The sequence below is a fragment of the Nymphalis io genome, chromosome 29, assembly GCF_905147045.1.
Source record: "Nymphalis io chromosome 29, ilAglIoxx1.1, whole genome shotgun sequence".
Taxonomy (NCBI): domain Eukaryota; kingdom Metazoa; phylum Arthropoda; class Insecta; order Lepidoptera; family Nymphalidae; genus Nymphalis; species Nymphalis io.
The window spans coordinates 6,470,295-6,497,513 of record NC_065916.1 but is presented as its reverse complement, the minus strand read 5'-3'; the positions used below and the strand labels follow the sequence as shown (position 1 = coordinate 6,497,513).

The 27,219-nt window shown below is 37.5% G+C and overlaps 1 long non-coding RNA gene across 1 annotated transcript in view; it reads right to left on the bottom strand.

Annotated features, from left to right (window-relative positions):
• The window catches only part of LOC126779725 (uncharacterized), a 46,773-nt gene extending 44,183 nt beyond the window's left edge, over positions 1-2,590 (bottom strand). Inside the window, exon 1 of the long non-coding RNA XR_007670393.1 lies at positions 2,516-2,590. This is a non-coding gene — a long non-coding RNA (uncharacterized LOC126779725). The remainder of the gene's footprint in view (positions 1-2,515) is intronic.
• Between the last annotated feature and the right edge of the window lie 24,629 nt (positions 2,591-27,219).

Sequence of the window (27,219 nt, the reverse complement as noted above, 5' to 3'; positions counted from 1 at the left end):
GCCGAAAGATCGAGAATGATGAGGTCTACTCTCCGACCTACCATGCTCCAAGCTGCTCAAGGCTCCGAAAAGTTCCAAATGGAACTTCAAAATCAATTCACCGCGTTGGAAACCATAAGCAACATTGATGAGAGAACCGACACGCTGGTCAAAATACTGCAAAACACATCCCGCAAGTGTTTTCCGCCACAGAGAAGAGACAACGCACCAAAACTCTCTGCTGAGACACTCGAGCTCATGAGAAAACGACGGGAACTACCATCGTTTTTGTCAGATAAGGCCTTAAACCGAACAATAAAAACGCTGACGCGACGCGATCTCCGACGCTCCAATACCCGTGCCATCAAGGCTGCGAATGAGCAAAATCGGGGATCGAAAGTGTTCGCTCGCAAGTTTGGGAGGCCGCGTCTGACAAAACTTAAAACTGAAAATGGTGGGGTCGTTACCTCTAGGCCTGAGATTGTCGGAGAAGTAGAGAGGTTTTATGGGCAGTTGTTCTCTTCAAGATCGGATAAACCCGTGGGAATCAGTATTGATGACCAGCGCGCCCCTCTTATGCGCCATTACTCCGAGGAGCTCCCGGTCGTTGACCAAGGAGAGATTAGGGCGGCTCTAGAACAGCTTAAAAACAACAAAGCTCCGGGAGATGACGGAATCACAACAGAGTTGCTTAAGGCAGGCGGGACTCCGGTCCTGAAAGAGCTAGCAAGCCTCTTTAATTCCGTCATCCAACATGGCAAGACCCCGGAAACGTGGAGCGGGAGTGAGGTGGTACTGTTTTTCAAGAAAGGTGATAAAACCCTCTTGAAAAACTACAGACCAATCTCCCTCCTGAGTCACGTGTATAAGCTGTTCTCAAGAGTCGTCACGAACCGTCTCGCCAGACGACTTGACGAGTTCCAGCCCCCAGAGCAAGCCGGCTTTCGATCAGGCTACAGCACCGTGGACCACATCCATACTGTTCGGCAGATTGTGCAGAAGACCGAAGAGTACAATTAGCCGCTGTGTATGGCATATGTGGACTACGAGAAAGCCTTCGACTCCATCGAAACCTGGGCAGTGCTCGACTCATTGCAGAGATGTCATATCGATTGGAGATATATCGAGGTACTGAGATGTCTGTACAACGCCGCTACAATGACTGTCCACATCCAGGACTGTAAGACGAAGGCGATCCAATTGCGCAGAGGGGTGAGACAGGGGGATGTAATATCCCCGAAACTGTTCACCAACGCGTTGGAAGACGTTTTTTCAAAACGCTGGATTGGACTAGGTATGAAGTCAATGTAAACGGCGAGTACATCTCACACCTTCGATTTGCCGACGATATCGTCATCATAGCAGAGTCGCTGGAACAACTCACCGAAATGCTGCGTAGCCTAGGCGAGTCTTCCCGGCGTGTCGGTCTCGGTATGAACTTGGACAAGACCAAGGTCATGTTCAATAGGCATGTCGTGCCGGGACCGATATACGTCGAGGGGAAACCTCTCGAAGTTGTTAGTGAATATACCTACCTAGGACAGATAATACAAGTCGGTAGGAACAACTTCGAGAAGGAAGCCGATCGAAGAATTCGCTTGGGATGGGCAGCATTTGGCAACCTTCGTCAAGTCCTCAAGTCGTCTATACCGCAATGTTTGAAGACGAAAGTCTTCAACCAATGCGTCTTACCTGCCATGACATACGGTGCCGAAACGTGGACACTAACTGCGGGACTAGTCCACAAATTCAAAGTCGGTCAGCGTGCTATGGAACGAGCTATGCTCGGAGTATCTTTGAAGGATAAGATCAGAAATGAGATTATCCGGAAAAGAACCGGAGTCACCGACATAGCTTGCAAAATTAGCAGGCTGAAGTGGCAGTGGGCTGGTCACGTATGTCGTAGGACCGATGGCCGTTGGAGCAGACGAGTCCTAGCGTGGAGACCGCGAATCGGCAAGCGCAGCGTAGGGCGCCCTCCAGCCAGGTAGACCGACGACCTTAAGAAGGTGGCGGGCACCAACTGGATGCGGAAGGCGGAGGACAGGGAGCTTTGGCGCACCTTGGGAGAGGCCTATGTTCAGCAGTGGACAACGATTGGCTGTTGATTGATTGATTGATTGGGTGAATACGGAGTTGATATGCTACACACTATCTGTAATCGTGTCTGCGAAACAGAGAAGTGGCCAAAAGACTGGACACACTCCGTGTTTATACCACTGCATAAGAAGGGATCAAAAAAGAAATGCAACAACTACAGACTAATAGCCTTGATACACATGCCAGCAAAGTACTCCTTCATATCATCAACACCAGAATGCAAGCTTTTCTGAAACCTGAAATAGTTATGGAGCAAGCAGGATTCATCAAGGGTCGAGGGACAAGGGAGCAGATTTTAATTCTTCGACAGATAATCGAAAAGTCTAGAGAGTTTAACAGCCCGCTCTATATCTGCTTCGTCGACTTTCGCAAGGCCTTCGAAACCGTGAAATGGCACAAGTTATGGGACGTACTCATACAAATGGGAGTGCCTAACCACCTAGTTCCTCTCATTTGCCAACTATACGAGGACGGGACTGCGACTGTTCGAATAGACGACATTGACTCAAAAGGATTTCAGACACATGCTGGTGTTCGGCAAGGGTGCATACTCTCCCCACTCCTGTTCAACATTTTATACGGAGTGTATTATGAGAATATTTTTGGAGCAAGGGGACAAGGGGGTTTCAGTAGGAGGTCGTAAGATATCAAATTTAAGATACGCCGATGACACTACTCTTCTCGCTCAAACAAAAGAAGACATGGAACACTTGCTGACACGCCTAGAGACAATAAGCCTCTCCTTCGGACTTGCGATCAATAGAGTCAAAACCAAGATGATGATTGTGGACCATGCTGAACTGAAACACCCAGATATATCTATGATTGGCAACTGTGAAGTAGTTCAAAGCTACGTGTACCTCGGCTCCACGATTACGAACACTGGTGGATGTGAGGATGAGATTCAAAGGAGATGTGCTATCACAAGGTCTGCTGTTGATAGACTAAAAAGAGTCTGGTGCAACCGCAATATAACAAAAGCCACTAAAGTCCGCCTGATGAGAAGCCTGGTCTTCCCTATATTTCTTTACGGCGCAGAAACATGGACGGTTCGACAGAAAGACCGACGCAAAATTGACGCACTCGAAATGTGGTGTTGGCGGCGACTGCTGCGGATCCCTTGGACAGCATTTCGGACTAACATCTCGATCTTGGAGGAACTAAATATCAAAAAAAGACTATCGTCGACTGTGCAAACATGAATTCTCAAATCTTCGGACACATTGTTCGAAATGAACACTCCATGGAACGACTCGTTGTCCAAGGGCAAGTGGAAGGCAAGCAGTCGCGCGGTCGAGTACCCAAGCGTTGGACAGACATTATAAAAACTGCAACACACACCTCCATAGTCCAATGTTCTAGAGATGCTGAAGACCGCATCAAATGGAGACACATAGCGGGAGCTACATTAGCCAAAAACGATGCGTCATCGTCAACCACGACCACTCTGTCAAGAGCGAACGACTGATGAGAGATGAGAGTAAAAAAATTATGAAATAATTTTATTATTAAACATATTATATATGGTAACTAGCATAACCGGAGCAAGCACCACTGAATTTTCTTGTGCTTAATTTGTGATTATAATTCATCTCGTGCGTTACGGTGAAGGAAAACATCGTGAGGAAACCTGTATGTGTTTCATTTCATTGATATTATGTCACATGTGTATTCTACCAACCCGCATTGGAGCAGCGTGGTGGAATAAGCTCCAAACATTCTCCTCAAAAGGGAGCTCCTTAGCCCAGCAGTGGGACATTAACAGGCTGTTACTATATGTGTATATTATAATTTCGAAAGTCTCTGTCTGTCTGTTATGCTTTCACGACTAAACCACTAAACCGATTTTGATTAATTTGTTGTGAAGCAAGCTTGCACCCCAAGAAGACCTAATAATTTTTATACCTAAAGTCTGGCCAGCCCTCAAAATGTAAGCGAAGCCGCATCAATGTTTTTATGGGAGTATGTATTTACTTAAATCATCCCCAATACTCTGGTAAAATGTATATTGGTTCAGTTTCTTCAGTATGGCGTTACAAAAAAGCGGCTCCTGATTCATTAGTAAAGATGGCGTGACACACTTGTTGTGTTTTGAAATACATCTTATCTGTAAAACTCTGAGCTGGTTATAATACGGTTTGTTGTTATAATGTGATTATTATAAATTTAGTTTTAATGTTTCTAAGTGCGTTATGAAATCAATATAGATAATTATATACGTAAATAAAGATATACTATTCGTATCTATTATATAGGAAACAGATAAAAAATAAGGATAAGAGGGAAAAAAACAATGACAGAATTATTTTAATAAGTTGTTGAAATCGGGGCCTTTGCAGAATTTATTAAAAAAATATCGGGACATCTACACCGATATTCAACCGCCAAACAAAAAAATTCAGTATTGTTGTGTTCCGGTTTGAAGGGAGAGTGACCCAGATTTTCTACAGGCACAAGGGACATAACAACTTAGTTACCAAGGTTGGCGAAGCTCCAATGTAAGGAATGACTAATAATTCTTACGTCACCAATGTCTATAGACCGTGGTGACCACTTACCATAATTTAGTATTCTGATATCTATATATTTCATAATAATGTATTGTGACTTTTAAAGATTTCACTAATGTAACCTAGACTTATCTGATATTATTACACAAAAAACTTATATAAGAATTGTTTACATTAAACACTTAAGTATATAGGTACAAATATAAATTAAAAATACTAGGTATTAGGCTATTGTAAATGAAATACGAAGCGTCATGGCGTCAACTTAATTGAGAAAGAGAACTGTGCTAATTAATAATAAACCACAGCCAACAAAGGAAAACCGCATCCATTGAAAAATAGGTATTGTCTTATTTTATCAAACGGAAATCCAATTTATTACTCAGATACATTTGGTGGTATATTCACCAATTGCAATATAAGGTTACATGTATAGCGGCGCAGATACTGGGATAGGCATCAGGACGAAACAAGCGGTCCCGTGAGGTCCACCGAAGAGTCGGAGCGGGTACCACTTTATTTAGGCGAAACGCGTAAATGCGTTATTCCAGCCAAACAATTACCATTGGTTCAATTTTTATAAATGTGGTAATTATTAATGTAATGTAACAGCCTGTTAATGTCCCATTGCTGGGCCAAGGCACCATTGGAAGAGAAGGTTTGGAGCTTTCCACGCTGCTCCAATCCGGTTTGGTGGAATACACATGTGGCAAAATTTCAGTGAAATTAGTCATGTTCCTCGCGATGTTTTCCTTCACAGACAAGTACGAATTATAAACACAAATTAAGCACATGAAAATTCATTGCAGCTTGGTTTGAACCCGCGATCATCGTTTAATATTCACAAGTTCTAACAACTCGCCTAATTGTTATTTACTTTACGATCTCTTCCAGGCAACCAACGGTGTGAGTAATAGCTCATAGGAAATGAGGTAGGTGGTGCTTTAATATATTAAATATATTTTATTTATTATTACATATTGAATATATTTATACAACATTTACTGAAATGCATTTCGAAGCGCTGAAAGACGATCTCGCTCCACCCTGATGAAGGGCTAGAGACGGCGCTGTATAAATTGTATACATTTTATGCGTATTGGTGATAAACATACCAAATTAACAGAGTTTAGTCATGGTGTCGCCGGCCGCAGACAAAAAATATTTAGGTAATGATTTCTTAGGTTTCGGGAACTGCTACAAATTAAATTAAACAACTATTAAATGATTTATTCAGTGTCCGGGTCCACGAGCAGTTGCTTAATGCAAATTATTTAGATTTTAATAAAAACCTTTGAAATTTAAACTCAACCACAAAAGCCCGGCGGGCCGCAGCTTGAGTACCGCTCCACTAAGCCAACGGAGAATTCATTCAAAAACATGTCTATGTCATGAATAAAGGTCTACTATTTATGTTTATTAAAATAAACTTATTTGCTTTCGGGCTTGCTTGAGTTTAACACGTGTCTGTGTGTGACTCACTGGAATAGGGGGGAAATATATCAAAAAACAAACAAACATACAAACAGGTATGATTAGTGAGCCGAGAGCACCCAGTGCAGGCTAAGTGAACTGATGTAGATAGCACGGGTATAGCATATATGTATCCAGGATGTGAGCATGGGATAGCCATCCAGCCATGGGATCCAGGGTGTAGGATTGAATTATCGTCGAATTTTAGTGGCACCTTTATTTATTTACTAGTAAAACCAGCAAATTCGCTATCATGAAATTCGGTTTGTGACGAATATTTCAAAATCTACCATTTTAATAAAATTAATTTTAATAATAAAAATATGATTGTTTTGTTTTTTGTAACTCGCAAATTGCAATATTAACGTTAAAAAAACAAGTGCAAAGCGTAATATGTTACCTATTTTGATAGATTAATAAATATATATGAATGTTTATTTGTACGTTTGTTCCATATGCGTTTATTCCTACAGAATAGGCCACAGATACCGCAAGGGTTTTTTTTTTATAGAATAGGAAGGCGGACGAGCATTTGGGCCACCTGATGGTAAGTGGTCACCAACGCTCTTAAACATTGGCATTGTAAGAAATGTCAACCATCGCTTACATATCCAATGCGCCACCAACCTTGGGAACTAAGATTTTATGTCCCTTGTGCCTGTAATTACACTGGCTTACTCACCCTTCAAACTGGAACACAACAATATCAAGTATTGCTGTTTTGCGGTAGAATATCTGATGAGTGGGTGGCACCTACCCAGACGAGCTTGCACAAAGCCCTACCACCAGTAAAACTTTCACGTCACAGCCGACGACTTTTTCGTTACTCGTGGAATGATAAAGTGTATCGAATAATTTTAATCTATAAAAAATCCCCAAAGTAACGCATATTTGTGGCTTCGCAAATAACATATCAAAATAATTTATAATAGTAACAGGTATCTTAGAATAAGAAAGAAACATACTATCGTGGACTTGGTAAGTTGACCATTTAAGACTCACAAAAACCGTATCAAAATCCGACGAGTAGCTTAGAAGAAATAAGTGGAGATACAGACAGAGGCGATTGATTCCATCTCAAGTTACGTCTTATTGAAACACCTGAATGAAAGAAACGAGACGCTTTTTCATGTATATGGTCTTTATCCAGTAATGAGCTTCATTTACTATTATCATGTATTCGTGCGATAAAGTAAATAAATAAATACATATTGTCAAATATTCCGCCGTAGTTTTGATACGATATAATATTTTCTTAATAAATCAATTATTAAGAATGTTTTTACTATCGACGAGCCGGTTGGCGTGGTTGGTAGATACTTGCCTTTCACGCCGAAGGTTGTGGGTTCGATTCCCACCCAGGACAGACATTTGTGTGCATGAACATATCTGTTTGTCCTGAGTCTGGGTGTAATTATCTATAAAGGGTATGTATTTACAAAAGAAAAGTAGTATAATTTGCATATCAGTTGTCTGGTTTCCATAGTACGAGCTCTGCTTAATTTGGGATCAAATGCGTGTGTCCCAGTGTGTCTTACTAAAATTGTGATTGCACCTAATAGTGTGTCATATATAACTTACTTCCTGTCACGGAAATATAACTCCTGTTTACACGGAATTAAGTCATTATTTCCATCAATAAACGGCCACATTTATGCATATGTATAGTCTTCCGACGGGGCGTGGCCTAGCGGCTCGACTTAATCACGCGATGAACATCGTGGTGAGGACTGGCCCTGCCGAGCACATCGGCCGGCCAGGCTGGCGTTAGGCACTTCTCCTTGGACTCTCGGTTGTGGAGGATATCTCATAAATAATAACTGTGTTGCTCTATTTTAATTCCTTTGTTCTATTTTGTGTCTAAATTGTACGTGTCGATATACGTTTACTTTATTGTTGTATAATAGTTTTGATTTATCTTTTTTTTAAATCTATTTCCATTCTTATTTCTAAAACATACATAACATATGATTATCGAATATGAACTCTAAAGCGTTCATATATGGTTTAATTTAGAGTAAGCAATGGATGAACGATGGTTTTATAAATTAAGGTGAAAGATTTTGCTATATTATGTATGTTTTAAATAAAACACAACATTATATTCAATTTAATATTAATATTCGCCGATTTGTGAAAAACGAAAAAAAACGCCTCTAATTTTTTCTTTTTTTTTTAAATACGTAGGTAGACTGGCAAGTTGACCATTTGACGGTGAGTGGCCACCGCCCATAGACATTTGCACTTTAAGAAATATTAACCATCCCTTATATCGCTAATGTAAGGCACATGTAAGGCACCTCGGGAACTAGGATATAAAATTAATAAATTTTTGGTTTTTTTACAACCCAAAAAAAGCCCACTTAACATCCACGCCTTAAATAAATAAGCCCATGTTTAAACAAAATTTAATGCAACTTTCTTAATCAAATAGCAACATAAACGCGAGCCGAATGCGTATATCGCGTTACATTGACATGGTGTGTGTATAGACGTAGCCGGTGGGTATTTGCTTGATGACGTCACACCCATTTAAAACAAATATGTACTGGCGCCGTAACCGTCTGGCTTCTTGACAAAGAAGATAAACTAGTTTTTATCCGCGTGACAAAAGTAGCGTGCATGTGGTAGGCATATAAAGCTTATGTTGTGGAGGTTCAAGCTCGCTTTATACAAAACTTAAGTACATTCGATTCAGAGGTTTAGCCATATTAATATAGAGATAGACACAAGTATAAGCAATATATAATGTTGTATTTCTAGAGCGCAATTATAGCAGTACTCATTCCTTGTCACTGATAAGCGTTTATCATCAAACTAATAATAAAAGGTATTTGCTTTACATTAGTAAAGTTTTCATTCATCTATACATAAAAATAATAATGTCCTCCAGACCGATTTCGGCCACGGCGGCCAATCTCAAGAGAGATTAACCAACTACGCAGGAGATATTATAGTGCACAAGTGTCATAATCCTAACTCTCATAATCCTATGCGACGGTTATCCGACACGACCGGAAAGAGTTCAGGCGCAAGATATACGGCTTTACGTGCTTTCCGAGGCACGGAAGTGTACACACTTCCAACTCTCAGACTCCGGGCTGCTACTGAGAATTTTCTGACAGAAAAATCCAATAACTTTTTATTGGCCCGACCTGGAAATTTAACCCAGGACCTTCGGGTCTGCGGCTTTACATCAAGCCACTAGACCAACGAGGCAGTCTTGATAAAAGTAAAAATAATATGGAATGTACACAACATTCCATATTATACAAAACTGACTAAGTTAAAATGTTGCAATAACTCTTTAATTCTCGCTTTGGAGTCGATGCCAAGCCTTTAGCCTTTCGAACGTAAATAGCTAAATTGTATGTATATACGCAACTATAAGAAGTTTTTAAATTTCATGTATAATAATTAGAGACCTTCTTTTAATTTAAATATAACGTAATCGCTCGCTTTTGACAAATTTCCGTTATATTTATCAAGTGTCAACATAATCAATATGTATTCGGTGTAACGACTTTGTTACGACAATCACTATAAAGTGAATAAATTAAGAATAGACTAGAAACCCGCCCCGACTTCACACGGGTAAATAAAAAGCTTGAAAACTCATACACTTTTGATATAATACAAATATATACTTATAATAGGGTTTTAAGCAAGGCCGTCTAGATAGATCCAATCATCACATATTCTATCGCCAAAAAGCAATACTTACTATTGTCGTGTTTTAGTATGAAGTGGAACTACAGACGCAAGAGACATGACATCTTAGTTCCCAAGACTGGTGGCGCATTGGCGTTAAGAGTGATGGTTAATATTCTTTACGTACAAGATTTATGGACGATATGTGGAAGATAGATGGTCTAGTAAAAAGAAGAACTTGGCTTTAGTCGGTTTTGTTCATATACGTCTAATTTCACAGCCTACTATAATCTTGTAAAAATAAATTTGAATCATTCAAAACTGTCCAATCACGGAATAATCGGTATACAAACATAAAATAAAAATCGATTCAAATTGAGAACCTTCTTCTACTTAATAAGTAAAAATTTACATCAATAATATTTGACTATTATATTTATAGACACAGTAAATAAGTTAATTAAATAATAGAAATGCATAATCATATTTTTCATACAAAAAAAGAAAATAAATTATCAACAGCGTCTCGACCGAATGTGTTCCATTGTTGTTGAAACAACCCATGTATCCCGAACAATTCAAGTGGGTACGCGATAGTATGAATAACACGTTTATCAAGACACTTTACAAGTGTCATGCTTTATATCTCGTGGTGTTTATTACGATTTAGATTTTAAAAATATTTTTCGAAGATTTCTTGATGAATTACCAGTATTCACAATACAGTGATAACAATTATATAATGGTAATATTAATTCTTATTGAAAATATGAAATTCCATCCTTTTTCAGCGTCCTAGACGTGTGATTTCTGCATTTTTGAACGAGCTATGTTAACGGAGACATGTTTACTGTCGGCGCGTCCGAATGGTACTACATTAAAAGAGCACCAAAATGTTCAAATGGGTGCTCATTTGGTGAGGACGTTTTTTGGAACTAATTGTGTATTTAGTTTTTTAGTGATCGAAGGATATATACTTCAGTGAATGTTAACTTAAATGAATTGAGTACGTCGAAGCGTATATGCAAATATATTAGGTCCTTACATGTGAAATTAGTCTGTGAAATTTGTCGTACTGACCACTTTGATCTGAAATATCTCCTCTTTGGTTAAGAATTCCAAATTCAAATTTATAAATTCATTTAGCTGGTACATTTGAGTTTTGAAAACAGTCATTCATTTGTTTTTTGCTCATTATTTTTTCCTTTGGCGTCGCTTATTACCGCACAATGGAAAACATGAAATATTGGTATATTTACGAGTACGAGTTCTACCGTGGCACTAGTGCTGCAGAAACAGCTCAAAGGATTAATGATGTGTCCGGCGCTGGTGTCGCAAAAGAAAGCACGGTACGATTTTGGTTTCAACGTTTTCGTTCTGACAATTTCGACCTTCAGAACCAACCCCTGGTCGGCCGGAGACCAAAGTGGAAAATGAAGAATTAAAGGCTATTGTGGAAGCGGATCCATTACAAAGCACTTCAGAGATAGCTGCAGGCTTTAGGGTAAGTGATAGAACTGTATTAATCCACTTGAAGCAAATTGGAAAAGTAAAAAAACTTGAACGATGGGTACCTCATGAATTGAGTGAATCGAACTTGCAAACACGCGTCGACTGTTGTGTTACTTTGCTCAACCGACAAACTTTTAAATCGAATCATTACTTATGATGAAAAGTGGATACTGTACGATAACCGGAAGCGCTCGTCGCAATGGCTGGACCCTGGAGACCCAGCCAAATCCTGCCCTAAACGAAAATTGACTCAGAAAAAGTTACTTGTGAGCGTTTGGTGGACTAGCGCCGGTGTCGTTCACTACAGCTTTCTAAAATCTGGCCAAACGATTACGGCAGATATCTACTGTCAGCAACTGCAAGTCACGAAGGAAGAACTAGCTGCTAAACAACCGAGATTGGTCAATCGCTCTAGGCCACTGCTGCTTCACGGCAACGCAAGACCACACACTGCACAACAAACAACCACTAAGTTAGATAAGCTACAATTGGAATGTCTGCGACATCCACCGTACTCTCCGGACCTTGCTCCAACAGATTACCATTTTACAAGGAAAAAAATTCAATTCCGATGCGGCAGTCCAAACCGCCTTCAAAGAGTTTATTTATTCTCGCCCCCGTGGTTTTTTTTGTAAAGGGATCAATGAACCACCTATGAGATGGCAGAAATGCATAGATAACAACGGAGCATACTTTGATTAATTAAATATATTTTACAAAAAAATAATTGACTTTATATTCCTCTCGTACAAAACGCCAATTTTATATATAAGGACCTAATACTTCATTGAATGTTAACTTTAATAAATTGAGTACGTCGAATCGTATATGCAAATATATTATATGATATGCGAGCGGACTCGATGTCGGAATCGGAACGCAACTAATGCGCGTGTGTGTTTCATATACATGTGACGCACACACGTACACATAGTGAGCGTGTAAGCAAAGCAAGTGAATAATTCGATGGTTTGTAACAATTTTACGTTAAAAGTCGACACCATTACTATTGCGCAATTTTGTTTTATTAAAAATGTGTATTTCTCGACGAACTTGATTTACGAATATTGATATTTATGATTATTTTAAAATATTGCATTATGAAAAAAAGAGCGTTATAGGTTTTAAAGGTAAATTATATCGAAAACTAGCCGCCCGCCCTTCGTGTCGACTTCATCCGGCTTCAACCTCACTTTTAAAGGAAAACTTTTTGGAAGTGCGACAAAGAAAGGAGTTGCCAAATTTCTTTGTTCGCGATGGAATTGATGTCACAGTTAGGCGGTGACATCGAGAACCAGCTCGCGTGGAATTAAGAAGGAAGGGGGAAGCAGGATTCACATAAAACACTTTTTACCTTATTTTTTATACTTTATTGTACACACTACAAAGAGAAAAAAAATACAAAACATGGATACAGCTTAAATAAAAGTAGCATAGAATTTTGTTTATAAAATGTTTAAAAGTTAAGTTTGATTATTTATTATCGTATTGCATCTACTGCTGATAGGAGGGCTGGTTTATTTTACGCCCAGAGAATCGGAATTGCGATTCGAATGAGAAATGCAGCTAGCGTTCTTGTCACCATTCCACGCGGTTACAATTTGTACGGTGTCTATTTTTAGTTTTTATTTGTATATGTTTAAGGGTTTAATGTTAATATACATATCTTAAAGCCGAGATGGCCCAGTGGTTAGAACGCGTGAATCTTAACCGATGATCGTGGGTTCAAACCCGGGCAAGCATCACTGAATTTTCATGTGCTTAATTTGTGTTTATAATTCATCTCGTGCCTTGCTTACGGTGAAGGAAAACATCGTGAGGAAATCTGTATGTGTCTAATTTCACTGAAATCATGCCACATGTGTATTTTAGCAATCCGCATTGGATCAGCGTGGTGGAATAAACTCTAAACCTTCTTCTCAAAATAAAAGGGAAACCAGTCCTCAGCCCAAAAGTGGGTTATTCACTGGCTGTTACTGTTATATACATATCTTATTTAGTTTATTTGATTATATAATTAATATAAAGTATGTATTTGTTATCGAAATAATCAACATATTAAAACATTAAGGCACAATAGAAAACACAATAGCTAAATAAATTTTATGACGTTTGCCTTAACGGGAAAGATAATCTGATGCAGAGTATAATAAGTACTTATATATATTGTTAGAACAATCTGGAAACTTACCACAGACATGTTTTATCTATATTTATGCTCGCCAGTTCTGTTAGCTTGAAATTGACTAGAGCTTGACACTCTACCGCGTGCCTAGATATTTCACATCGTAAATTTTATTGTATTTGTTTATGTTTATGATTTATTTATTTATTTATTATATCAACATCAACAAGAAGTACACTAATAAATACAATTGAGTCTTTAAACATGACGTTATACAAATCAAGTGTCTCCTAAATTATAGGTTTGCAAAATAAATTAACATTTCGAGTTAACAAAAAAAAATAATTTTAAAAATCAAAATATTTATAACAACTAGACAGTAACAATTAAATATTATAAAATTATCACTTGATTGGTATAAAATGAGTAAAATATAGATATCGGAGAACATTTAATTTTTTTGAATATTAATTATTTGATTAAAAGCAACCAAAATTATGAGGTACATTATAAATACATAAAGAAAAAGATGTTAAAAACAAAAATTTATACAATATTTTATACATTATCATTGAGGAAAAAAAAAGATATTTTTTTACGAAAGTAATTCAAATTGTCATTAAAAATATCAATTTTAAGAGCTTCGTTTGACACTTTTTTATTGTAATAATATGATATTGAGCATTTTGTAGATATTATTATAATCAATGATTAGCCTATTAATTGGAGAGTAGCGCCCCTGACGGCAGTGAGTAAGTTTTTCAACGAAGGGAGTATACACAGATGGTCTAGTGGTCTTTTTAGGAGCACGAATCATAATTTTAGAAAGGAGGTAACTACTGTCGTAATACAGGTACTAATAAACAAATGATAAACGTATGTGTTGTCGAATTAGAAGGCGTTAGTAGCTACGACACAGTTTAATACAATCGTATATATTGTTTGTGATATATAGTATATTTCAACATTCAGTGTCGGTTAAGGATAAAAATAGATCTTCGGTCGTACGATGCGTGACGAGCGAATACGTTATTCGTTGTTCCATCAATTTTGCTTCCAACTGTGTTAATTGTGATTTTTAATAATTGTCTACGGGATAAGATAATGCCTTACTAATATCCGCTTCTGCGTCCGCCAGTATTCGTCTGAACTGTGCAGAGATGCTAGTTACCATTGGACCCCCGCCATTATCAGAAGCAGAACTCATCGATACAGTGTGTATCTCACTATATTTACAATATCTCACTATATGTACTGGTCTTCTTGGTAGGTACCACCCACTCATCAGATATTCTACCGCAAGACAGCATAAGTTAATATTGTGCGTTCTGGAAGGGTGGTGATCACTTACCATCAGGTGGCCTGCCTATAATATGCTCTTCAAAATCCGTAAAGCCACGCGACGATAAATACATTGATTAATATGACAATTAACAAAATATTGTTAGCTTAGTTATCTATGCTTAAAGAATATAATCTGTTGCAGATATTACTAATACAGCTTTTTTGTTTTTACTATTTTCAATTGTTTAACGTGTATTTAATTATAAAACGTTCAATTTAGGTTATTGCCGTACAGGGTGGAAACGCGAGGGTCGCTTCAAATGCTGCTAGCAATGGGGAAATGCATAACGTAGGTATTCTCGCCTCCATTCCACGCGGTCACGATCAATTTCAATAGCAGAAGGTAAGCGAATCTTGTATTTATATAGGTATATAAAATACATGTATTTTGCTAATATCTCTGTTAAATAGTTCTTGACTAATGTTTTTATAAGTTTAGCTCATCTAATACACCGATGTATTGACGCTTTTAACTTCATAGCCATATTCAACATATAATTTGTTATAGCATTGCTTCGAGAAGTTTCGACCTTCCTATTGACAGTTACATCATCACGGATACATTAATCAGAAATCCAGGCAGACTACTTGACTTTTACGCTTTATACCAGTTACTTAGCAAACTAATTGTATACGTCTTTAACCTTATAAGGCAATTATTGTTATCAGCTAAAACAACATAATCATAGTTACTATCGTTATTGTGAAGTATTATTTAATGTAACATAAAACATACCTATATTTTAATCGAGAGTTCACTTTGTTAATAGCCTTATGACAAATAACAACATTTTGTTATCTGTGGAAATAGGATGGATATTTTTAGCGGGCATTACGTTTAGTTACAAGGACTGCAATAGAAATAGCGCCTAATTTACACGTAAAAAAATAGAAATGGTGGTTTTCGTCTTTCGAATTTATGTAATAAATTAAAACATTTAATCGGTTAGTGTTGATTGATATGTGATATTGTAATGAGTATTAATATAACTAAAGTAACTTAAACAGCAGAAAAAGGAGGTTTTTTACACTTCATACCAGAATATATCAATACTATAAAGTGCTGTTTCGCCTTAGAATAAGTAATGACTCTTTGGTATTATGCCAACATAAATGGCTGTGCACAAAGCGCTACTACGTAGAGGTTGAGCTGCTGTTGATTTTTTTTTTAGATTAACAGGCTGAGTACATCTCATACGCTTCCGAATGACATACGTCAATTGACAGATAACGAAGCTGTTAGTATTATAACGATAAGTAATAAATCCATATAAGGTAACTTGGAAGTTCACATTTGCGTAAATAAATGAGGTCGGCTAATGTTCAAAAAAACTTGAAATGTGATAACTTTACAAAAAGCGTTTCAGAAATGCATTTTGCTATTGGTGTGCCGTCAAACGTATACTATATACATCGTTGCAATATATTATTGATACAATCAATAAAATATATTTATTTTATTGTAGTAGGTAACAATGTTCTAATTTACTTTACTTCATATTTTGTTTATAACATCTGACGGCCATTTTGTTTTTCGAATAAAAATGACAGATCTTTGCTTTACTCAAAGGAGTTTAAAAACAAAGGAAATATTTCGAACTGTCACAACATAAATATCAAAATCACATTTCTTTATACTTTACATTAAATTAAGCCATCGCTTATAATTTATAACGAACTTTCTGACACAGGAATATTATAAGTGATTCATTTACTTTTTAATGTCAATTCCTCTTCAAACACATGTTTATAAGATTATAAGCGTAAGTGACGGCTAGTTGAATCAAACAACCGAATATGTACTCAATTGCATTGTGATAAGGTTTAATTGTGAGCTAATGCTAGTGTTTCTATGACACCAGATTTTATAATCGAAGGTCATTGTAGGGCTTTTGATATTGTTCAAACATATATAACACTTTTATGCCGTTGCTGTGCCATTTTTTTAACAGTACATAGTAAATTTTATAAATAATAAATACATATTAAGTTTGGTCACACGCCGTCGTGTTCTAGTTCTCGTCCGCGGCTTCGCTTACACGAGGGGGCGGGGCTCGGGTGTTCTCATATAATTTTTTTTATCACTGAATTTTCAAGGCGTAAAGGGGAAACAAAGTCACTTTCGCATTTATAATATTAGGGATCGTTAAACAAGCAACATAAAACTAACAGTACAGTAACTGCCTGTTAATGGCCCAGTGCTGGGCTAAGGCCTCCTCTCCCTTTTGAGGAGAAGGTTTGGAGCTTATTCCATCACGCTGCACCAATGTGGGATGATAGAATACACAGTTGCTTTCCTGCAACTTATCCGCTACATCGCAAACTCGTAGTCGTAGTCGTAGTCGCAGTCGCGTAACGCCACACATCCACCGCAGCATCTTCATTTCCGCGACGTGAAGTGTCTCGCGAGAGCTTGCCACGTCTCGCTGCCGTACAATAAGACGGGTCGGATGATGCACTTGTACACAAGGCCCTTTAATTTCACCGGTATCCTGCGATCACAGATTACTCCGGTGACTTCCCGCCATTTGGCCCAGGCTGCGTTTATTCGAGCTCTGACGTCGTGGTCGATTGTACCAGACTCTTGCAGTACGGACCCGAGGTATTTAAACTTTTCCGTCTTGATAACGGATTCTCCGCCTATCTTTATGGGTTCGGGGTCCGTACTGCCACAGGCCATATACTCGGTCTTCGCAACATTTAGCATCAGACCTCCCCTCTCTAGCACACCCTTCCACTGGTTCACCTTTTGCTCCCATACCTGCTTGTCCTCATCAACCAGTGCAATTTCAACAGCATACATCATGAGCCAGGACGACGGCTCATGGGCTTTCACTGTGACAACGTCAAGCACTACAACGAACAGAAAAGGACTCAGGGCCGAGCCTTGATGGACACCAACTGTTATCGGGAAAGGGTTATGTCGCCAACGGCGGTCCTTACTATTGATTCCGAATTATGGTACATGTCTCGGATAATGTCAATATAGATTTTTGGCACGTTCTTCATCTTCAAAGCCCACCATATAATTTGGCGTGGGACGCAGTCAAATGCCTTCTGCAGGTCTAGAAACGCTATGTACAGCGGCTTCTACTTTTCCTTGTGGGCCTTGGTTAAAAAGGTCAGTAAGTAGATTCACACCATGAGAACCCATCGCTTTCCACGCTTCAATCGGTACGTCGTCAGGGCCTACGGCTTTTCGGCTCTTCATTGTACGAAGACATTTGAGTAACTCGTCAGGTGTTACCGGTGCAACAAATCCGAGATTAGGAGGCAGTTCTGGAGGAGAGACATTACCGTGTTATATTATATACATTACGTCAATATATTTAAAAATAAATGGCTTTATTACTAAGGAAATTTAGCTAAAATTCATTTTTTACAGTTTGTTTTTTGGTTGTATACTACAGAGACAATTTAAAATATCAAATACTAATTGACAAGGACATGCATTCACTGATCTCACACACTAATGAGCGCACTTACAATAACCAATCTTACGCTGACGTCATCTGACGCTCGAAATCTTACGCTCACTCGTCTGACGCTCGAAGTCTCAGTCAGCCATACCGTGTACCGAGCGCTAAGATGTCTACACATAAAAATTTAAGATTAATTTAAGATGCCGGGCAGTTTTCTCGCCAACCTCGGGCAAGACGACATTATCGCGTTTGTTGGAATGAATATTATGAACCGTATAGTAATATACGGTTCGTTATAACAAGGTAAAAAAACTTGTACGTTTATATACTTAATGATTTATTATTTCTCTCGCCATTGTCAGAGCCGAGATGGCCCAGTGGTTAGGAAGCGTGAATCTTAACCGATAATCGTAATGTCTGATGAGAGGGTGGTACTTACCCAGAAGGGCTGGCACAAAGCCTTACCACCTAGAACAAACAATGTTAATTTATTGAGTACCACTATGTAACATTTTATTTTATTTTTTTAATTCTGCTTGGTCATTATTTTACGTACTGGTCTCTTATAATTTAAGGAACGCATAATTTGAAATAATTATTCCACGATGTGATGTACTCGTAAGTATGTACTATTTATTGGAGATCCATAATAAATAAATAAATTACAAAATTTCGCAAGAGAAACCGATTGATGAAATTTCGCGCGTTTATTTCAGGTCACGCTATTTACTCTTACGAAACTAACAGTTTTTTATTTGATAATCTTTAAGTCAGTTGTGTAGTTTGCCGCCATCTTATTTTGTAATTCATTATAATTAATTTGGAGCATTACAAAGAGAGTACACTAAATGAATAACACTAACCTGATTAGAAAATGACATTTGTTGACATTTAAACAAAAGAACTACAAGTATTGAAGTATATTAGTCCTGGCTAAAAAAATACAAAAATATTTCCCTTCACAGAGGTTGTCTGGAAGAGATCTTTGTAAGTGATAAGGCCGCCTTTGCATACTATATGCATGTACTACTTGTTCTTCTAAATGTTTGTAAATTGTGCGCAATAAAGGATTACTAAATAAATAAATATGAAAAAGAAACAAAAAAAAATGACAATATTGCATATTATTGATAAATAATGCATTCGTGTGTTCATCCTGATAAGTGTTTCTATATTGATATAAAATATTACATTATGAGTTCATACGATAACAATATATACAAGGTGATAATATTATCAGAGGCTGTTTTAAGAATGAAACGGAACGCCCTCGTAAAATGTCGTATGATAATATCCCATCAAAAACATACCTATATGCTTTGGTTGTTGACTTAAATGACAAAATGATAAGTTAGATCTAAATGGGTTCCAAGTTCAATGGTCAGTGTTGAAATTTATTATAACAACATAAAATATTTTATAACAACTTAAAATGTCATTTCTTCTTATAACTTAGGATAATATATTGAAACCAAAGGTCTGACTTGGCTTTGGCTTGTTCTCAATATGTGAGCCAAATTTGATGAGATTTTTATGTGAAATAATTTTTGAGTTATGAGGGGGTCAAAAGTGGCTCCCAGCGGTAGCTAATGTAACTGGCGAGCAGCAGCGTGTGTAATATTACACGAACCAAATGATTCGTGTACCGCGTGTCTAGATTTGCTAATCAGAGCGCACGACACCGCGTGTCTCACGTGTTTCCATAAGGACTAAATACTATAAACACAATCGCTATTTAATCTTTATTATTCTTACATGGCATTGATAATGGAAATCAATTATTACGGTTTAATTATAAAGATAATGATAATTTTCAATCTGTAATTTATAGTATTTGAACGAAAAAAAAGAAAATTGTTAATCTGTGGCGGAACGTTGCTCCGTTTCCGCCACAGATTGTCATCGGACATTCTTAGTCGAAATTTTTCATGAATTCTGTTTACATTGTAATGACCGTCGACAGACAAATAAATAAAACAATAGATATCGAATTCTCGTCTCGAAATAGTCCAACACCTCGAACTCTTCTCAAAAAAAACTCTGAAAATCGAAATATTCAGTCATAATTCCTATACAAGTCTACTTATTCTGAAAGAATTGTATTTCGTTGTTTATTGCGCTGCGAAACCTTGTATGCTCTTGTGTCTGATACAAGCTACCTGACATTTACTTGATAGTAAAAGGACATTGGTGCTGTATATTAACTACGCCTTACATTGTCAATGCGCCGCGAAAATGGGAGCTACTCGTAAGGGTCCGTTCACACAGACCGGCTCGGAGAGGAGAGCAGATTTTTATCACGTTGGAAACAGTGTTTTGAGTGATTGTAGTAAAGTTTATTTTTGCATTTGCACCTTTTTTGTCATTAAAAATGCCTGAACGCGCTTCGTGTGAAGTAATAAAAGGAGCCGACCGGCTCCGCTTGCGTGCTCTTTCTCGCTCGCACCCGCTTTCAGATCTCTTCCAGCCGGTCGATGTGAAATAGTTGGCGGCTCCGCTCCGGCCAATTCCAAGCGTATACGACCCGGTCTGTGTGAAAAGAAAAAAGCAGGCCGATGCTCTCCGAGCCGGTCTGTGTGAACGGACCCTAAGATGTTACGTCCCTTGTGCCTAAAATTACACTGGTTCAATAAGCCATTATTGTCGTTTGACGGTAAAATATCTGATGAGTGGGTTATATATAACAAGACTTACACATAAATTAAATAAACATTCAATCCCGACTTCGCTCGGGTAAAATCGTTTATCCCGAGTTGTTTACAAACAATGAGACATTCGCCAATCGATCCGTTCGCTTGTACTGGGGGACAATTTGATTAACAAGCGAAACGAAACTTAATTTTTACCATCCAACCGTTTGCCTATTAAGCTAACATAACGATTTAATGATTCAGTTTCGAAGAAAGACTATTGATATACACTGGCCGCCAAAAAAATCGACCCACCCGTATTTTTTTACTTACAAAGTTGTTATCTTAACTATGCGACGACCTAGGTGGATTGGTTTACTTATGGGACATACATTTAACATTTTATTACCCACTTGATATTGATTTGGAGGAGTTGTAAGTGTTATTGAGGATATTTGGAATATTTTTAAAGTATTGATAAGAAAACGTTACTTTGTGCACAAAGTGCATGGTTAGTTATTTCCAGTTCTTAACGCGGAGTCATCTTGGTTCGATGTTTATTATTGATTAAGTGTATGAAACATAAAAAATGGATACTACTGAAGCAGAAGCTGCTCAAGTCGTAGCTCTTATTCATGAGGGGTTAAGTCAGCGAAATGTGGCTAGAACACTAAAATTAAGTCGTTCAGCGGTGCGAAGAGTGTACAAACGCTACTTGGAGACTGGGGAGTATCGCCGGAGACCAGGATCTGGCAGGGGGCGTGTCACGAACCCGACCGATGACCGTTTTATTGGTTTGACGTCTTTAAGAAACCGACATCTTTCGGCTGTTGACGTTCAAGGTAGACTCCGAGAAAGTCATGGAGTGTCTGTGAGTGAAAATACTGTAAGAAGAAGACTTCGAGAGCAAAACTTAACCCCTCACAAGCCAGCAACAGGACCAAAACTCACAGCATCCCATCGACAAGCAAGACTACAATTTGCTAGGCAGCACGTCGATTGGACACTGGACCAATGGGAGACAGTATTGTTCAGTGATGAAAGCTGAATGTTTCTAGTAGGCTCTGATGGACGACGTAACGTCATGCGAAGGCCAGGAGAACGCTACTCTCAGTGTTGCATTCGAGAAACAGTCCGATTTGGTGGAGGCTCTACAATGTTTTGGGGAGGTATTTCTTTGACGGGACGCACAGAGCTGGTTTTTTTCCGTAATCGTGCTGTTAATGCTGAAACTTACATAACGGACATTCTGGAGCCTCATGTGATGCCTTACGCTGGATATATTATGGATAATTTCCAACTTATGCACGACAACGCACGACCTCACGTCGCTAGAATTGTTAAAGACTATCTCAGGGAAGTCGAAATTCCAGTTATGCAGTGGCCAGCCAATAGTCCGGACTTGAACCCGATAGAGCACCTCTGGGACCAGCTAAAACGTACGGTTCGAGCACGAAATCCAATTCCAGAAACCCTGAATCAACTGGAAGCTGCCCTAACTGAAGAATGGCAACGGACCCCACAGGAAGACATTAAAAAGATAATCAGGTCACTTAATAGGCGTATGCAGGCAGTGATTAGGTCAAGAGGAGGAAACACTCCCTATTAAAGTAAGATTTAGGCACCCAAATTTAAAAACAAACGGCATAATCGTTTTGTACACAAAAAAATAAAATTGCGTAAAATTTTGTGTTTTCGTGTTTTGTCACATATTTACCTAAAAACCTATTTTTTGCGCACTATTTCTGTTTTTGTACAATCCTACAATTGCATTTTTTCATTATCAATCTTAAAATATAAATATGTGGTAGTTTAAAACCATACGCGATAGCTTTTTTACAAAAAATGTAGGTGGGTCGATTTTTTTGGAGGCCAGTGTAGATAAAACTCTTTATGATCATGATTTCCAAAAAGTACTCGTTTCTGTAGATAGATAACACTAAAAGGTGCTAATATTTATGATCATTCGAATATTCTTCTCTTTTATTGCATACAGAAATGCACCGGTGGCTCGAACGCGTGAATTTAGTAAATCTCTGAATTTTAATGTGCTTATTTTGTGTTTTCGAAAATTAAGATTTATTGAAATATTTCTTTGTTGAATTTTGACTACTAACATCAAATTGAATACCATAATATTTATTATTATAAACAACGCCATCTGTGTTTATTTTGTATGCACTACTATAAATAAAAACGCTGTAAATTATTTCGTAAAATTACCCGCTTGTGTACATAGATGGCGTTAGAAGGTGCTATTTTTTTTCAGTCGTTCAAACTTTCCGCGATTAATGATTTACTATTTTTTTATCAAATACCGAAATGCCCCAGTGGTTTAAACGCATGAATCTTTACTGATGAGTGCTGATTCAAACCCAGGCAAACACACAAATCAATGAATTATAATATATTAATCAATCATGTGCTTATTTTTTTTTTTGTTTATAATAATAATAAATTTCGTGCTTCGTCGGATGTAAATGGAATGTGCCACCAAAATCCCTTGGAGCAGCTTGGTGGAAAAAACTCTAAGCCTCCACAAAAGAAGAAGAAGCCGTAAAAAACAAACTGTACACATCACAGATAAAAAAATTCTCGATCGAATCGTAACTTTTTTGTGTTTTGGAAAACATTCTTACAAGAAAGTTAAGTCATTTTTTTTAAGCGATGGCATATTTCTTTTGAAATTTGTAAGCGTAATTTGAAGTTATGTTTAGCGCTTCGGACTCGGTGGCTATTGTTCTGAATTTTAGGTTCTCGGGGAAAGTGTGCGCGGATAAGTGAACGCACTTGCCTTCGAAGTGATAAAGTACTGAATATATGTGTAGGTACCTAAATATGTAATTTACTGAATAAATTTATTTACATCCTCATCATCATCATCATCTCAGCCGAAAGACGTCCACTGCTGGACAAAGGCCTCCCCCAAGGATTTCCACGTCGGCCGGTCTTTTGCTGCCCAACGGCTTCCCGCGACTATTTCAATGGTGTGGCCGTGTGGTGACGGTGACGAATATCAACACGTCATTTCATCCCGTGGGGGCGTAGAAGTCGATCCGAGGGATTATACACCAGAGAATGGGCAGCAGCGTCTCTGTGAGTACAATGAGCAACTTACTGCGATCGTCAACTCGCCTACCAAGCGTGGCGATTATGGCACATCGCCCCAATGATTGCTGCGACAAATTTGTTTACATCTATTACATATTTAATTGTTACAGAGTTCTTTTATAATGCCTCATAATTATATAACGAAAAAACCTGAGCTACACATTGCAATAGTAAAAACTCTTCTTGAACAAGGGAAAAGCAAACGGTGTGCTGCGGCATTATTTGCGAAGTTGTTTTTATAAACATGGCATTAATTGTTATGAAAGATATCGAGATAAGACAATTTGAGTACTTATTATAGTTTTGACATATTTCAAGAAGTAATTGAGTAGGTAGGTTGTTTGAAAATACTCAAAGTATTTGTTTTCGGTTTGTAAATAACTTTGTAAGTTAAAGTTCATAGATTAGGTAGGTTTAGTGGGTTAGCTGATGATAAGTACTTATTTTTTAAATACACAGAATTACCTTTCAGTTTTAAACGATACAATTTTCTGTGAAGTTATGTATGGTAGGTGCGGGTAATAAGGCCTGGCGGGTAATAACATAAATGGTATTTACAGTGATCGTATTCGCTCGAAGTCACCCTTGTGGGTAGTTAACTCTCATAGATGTCGCTTCAAACTTGTCGCTATGTATTCGCTTGCTCTCTGCCACCAATGTTACGTTATTCATCTTGAGGAGCAGTTGGCGACTCAAATAATAAGAATTCGGCCGAATCAATCGTAAGTATGTTTTTAAATATTATACTTATATTATAAATATTTACCCTTTAATTTTCTTTTATTCTTGGTTTCTATGAACTTGATCTTTAAAAAATGTATGTAAATGAGTCTAATAATGATTTATTTAATTTTTATTTATAATTTATACACTGTATCAGCGGGTATTAAGGCCTACCGAATTTATGCGTAGGCCTTATTACCCACCCTCCTTTTTTGTACGAACATTTGCCTGTTTTAACAGTTTATTTCATTTGTTTTTCAGAATGATAGAAATGTAAGCAAGTAATTATAAATTTGACGAGCCGGTTGGCGTGGTTGATAGATACTTGCCCTTCGCGCCGCAGGTTGTGGGTTCGACTCCCACCCCGGGCAAACATTTGTGTGCATGAACATGTCTGTTTGCCCTGAGTCTAGTTGTAATTATCTGTATAAGTACGTATTTTCAAAAGAAAAGTAGAGTACGTAGTATATGAGTTGTCTGATTTCCATAGAACGAGCTCTGCTTAGTTTGAGATCAGATGGCCGTGTGTGAAGAATGTCCCTTTTATATTATATTATAACTGCGTGCTAATTGGTTTATTATTTCTTTTAGTAACTACAACCGCGATGCCTCCCGAATGAGCATCGTGGTCTGAAAATGATTTGGCATCATGAGTGGTATCATGAGGAGTGCTTCGGCTTGTCACCGGCTAATACAGATGCTTTTAAGTGCCCTGATGGCTGTTAACCAAAGATTTTTTTTCATTATTCTCAAGGCTTTACCGTAATTAGTGTATCCTATTATTATTGATCTCATTTACCAAATGTACTAAGTATATTTTGATTATTTAAGTATGTTAAAATTGTAGGCCTTATTACCCTACCATAGTATAATAAGGCGTACTAACAAGGTTTTTAAAAATGTTTAATTTTGTTTTTGTTTACGGCAGAATTTGCCTTTTTTATTTTTTTATTTGTAGAAGTTGATCTACAACTTTATTAAACATAAAAATAAGTTGATTTCGATTAACAGTTTCTGATTTATTTCAAATCTTCCTTAGGCCTTAATACCCGCACCTACCTTGTATATATACAAGGACATAGACATAAGACATTCAAGTATGTCGGAACTGATTTAAGAGAATACTAGTTTTTCTCATGGCTAATATTTGCTGCCTAATCTATACACAAGTGAAACCGCGGGTATAGCTAGTTAATTAATGTTAGTGGCAGTGTCGGAGGCAAGCTTAACTTATATTCGGTAAAATTCCCTGCGCCATGTCTCAGACGTCGGCATCGTGAGATCGTGATATCATTTTTAATTTCATCGGATTATCATATTATTCTAAGTTAACTTCTAAGTTACATCATAATTTCAAAAACAGTTTCTTTGTCATTAATTCGATGTTTTGAATTCAGTCAATAGGTACAACAGTTTTATAAGCGGACTTTAACAATTGATAATTACTAATTAGGTACGTAATTAAGGTTTTAATTTAATTAATCTTTTAAGCAGTTTGCTACTTTTATTTCAATTCAAACTATTTTAACTAAAAAGAGAAAATAATGTAAAGATATAAAAGACACGGACAACATGCCTGAGATTTTTTACTTAAATAGTATTTTTTTATTTATGGTAGGTAGGCGGACGAGATGTAAATCCAAGGTTTCTCTATTCTGCCATAACTTTTAAATTCTTAAAAAGATTTGGATGCATACAGTATCGTTAAATCCTAACATAATACCGAATGACACTGGCTTTATTTTTTTTTAATTAGGTGTGTAATGAGCAGAATATACTCTAGTGCTCAAGTGTGTACGCAAACACTACGTGATATTATAATCACTATTGATATACTTACTTGGTAATTTCGAAAAGTTTTCACTGAAATTTACGCTTTTTTTAAGCGATAAGCGTCAAGTAAATTAGCAACTTATTATCGCAGTAGTAACCGTTTTTTTTTCAAACAGTAGGACTTACCTTTGAGTAAAATCGAAACTCGCCGCTGATATCCAATATAATGATTTTAACATTTCATAAATACAGGATGAAACCGAGATGGCCTAGTGGTAAGAACGCGTGAATCTTAACCGATGATCGTGGGTTTAAACCCGGGCAAGCACCACTGAATTTTCATGTGCTTAATTTGTGATTATAATGTGTTTGACGGTGAAGGGAAACATCGCGAGGAAACTTGCATGTGTCTAATTTCACTGAAATTCTGAAACATCAACCCGCATTGGAGCAGCGTTTTGGAGTAAGCTCCAAACCCTTTCCTCAAAAGGGAGAGGAGGCCTTTGCCCAGCAGTGGGACATTCACAGGCTGTTACTGTACTGTACTGTACTAAATACACGCATCAAAATAGTATATCACCATAAGTCGATTGTCGACATTACACCTCCATGAGGTATGGAGTGAGTACTTATTGAATAGCACAGTAGGGTGCGTAACAAAACCGACTTTCACGTGGACGAAGTCGCGGGCACTATCTAGAGAATCTAAAATCCAATTTATTCAAAACGCCTGCAGATGTCTTTCGACTTCGTGTTCTAAGAATTGTCGTTATTTACTTGGAAATGATCAAATAAATAACTTCACTTTAAGTTTATCGAGAATATTAATAATTATTTTATGGAAAAATTTAACCTTTCTTATTATT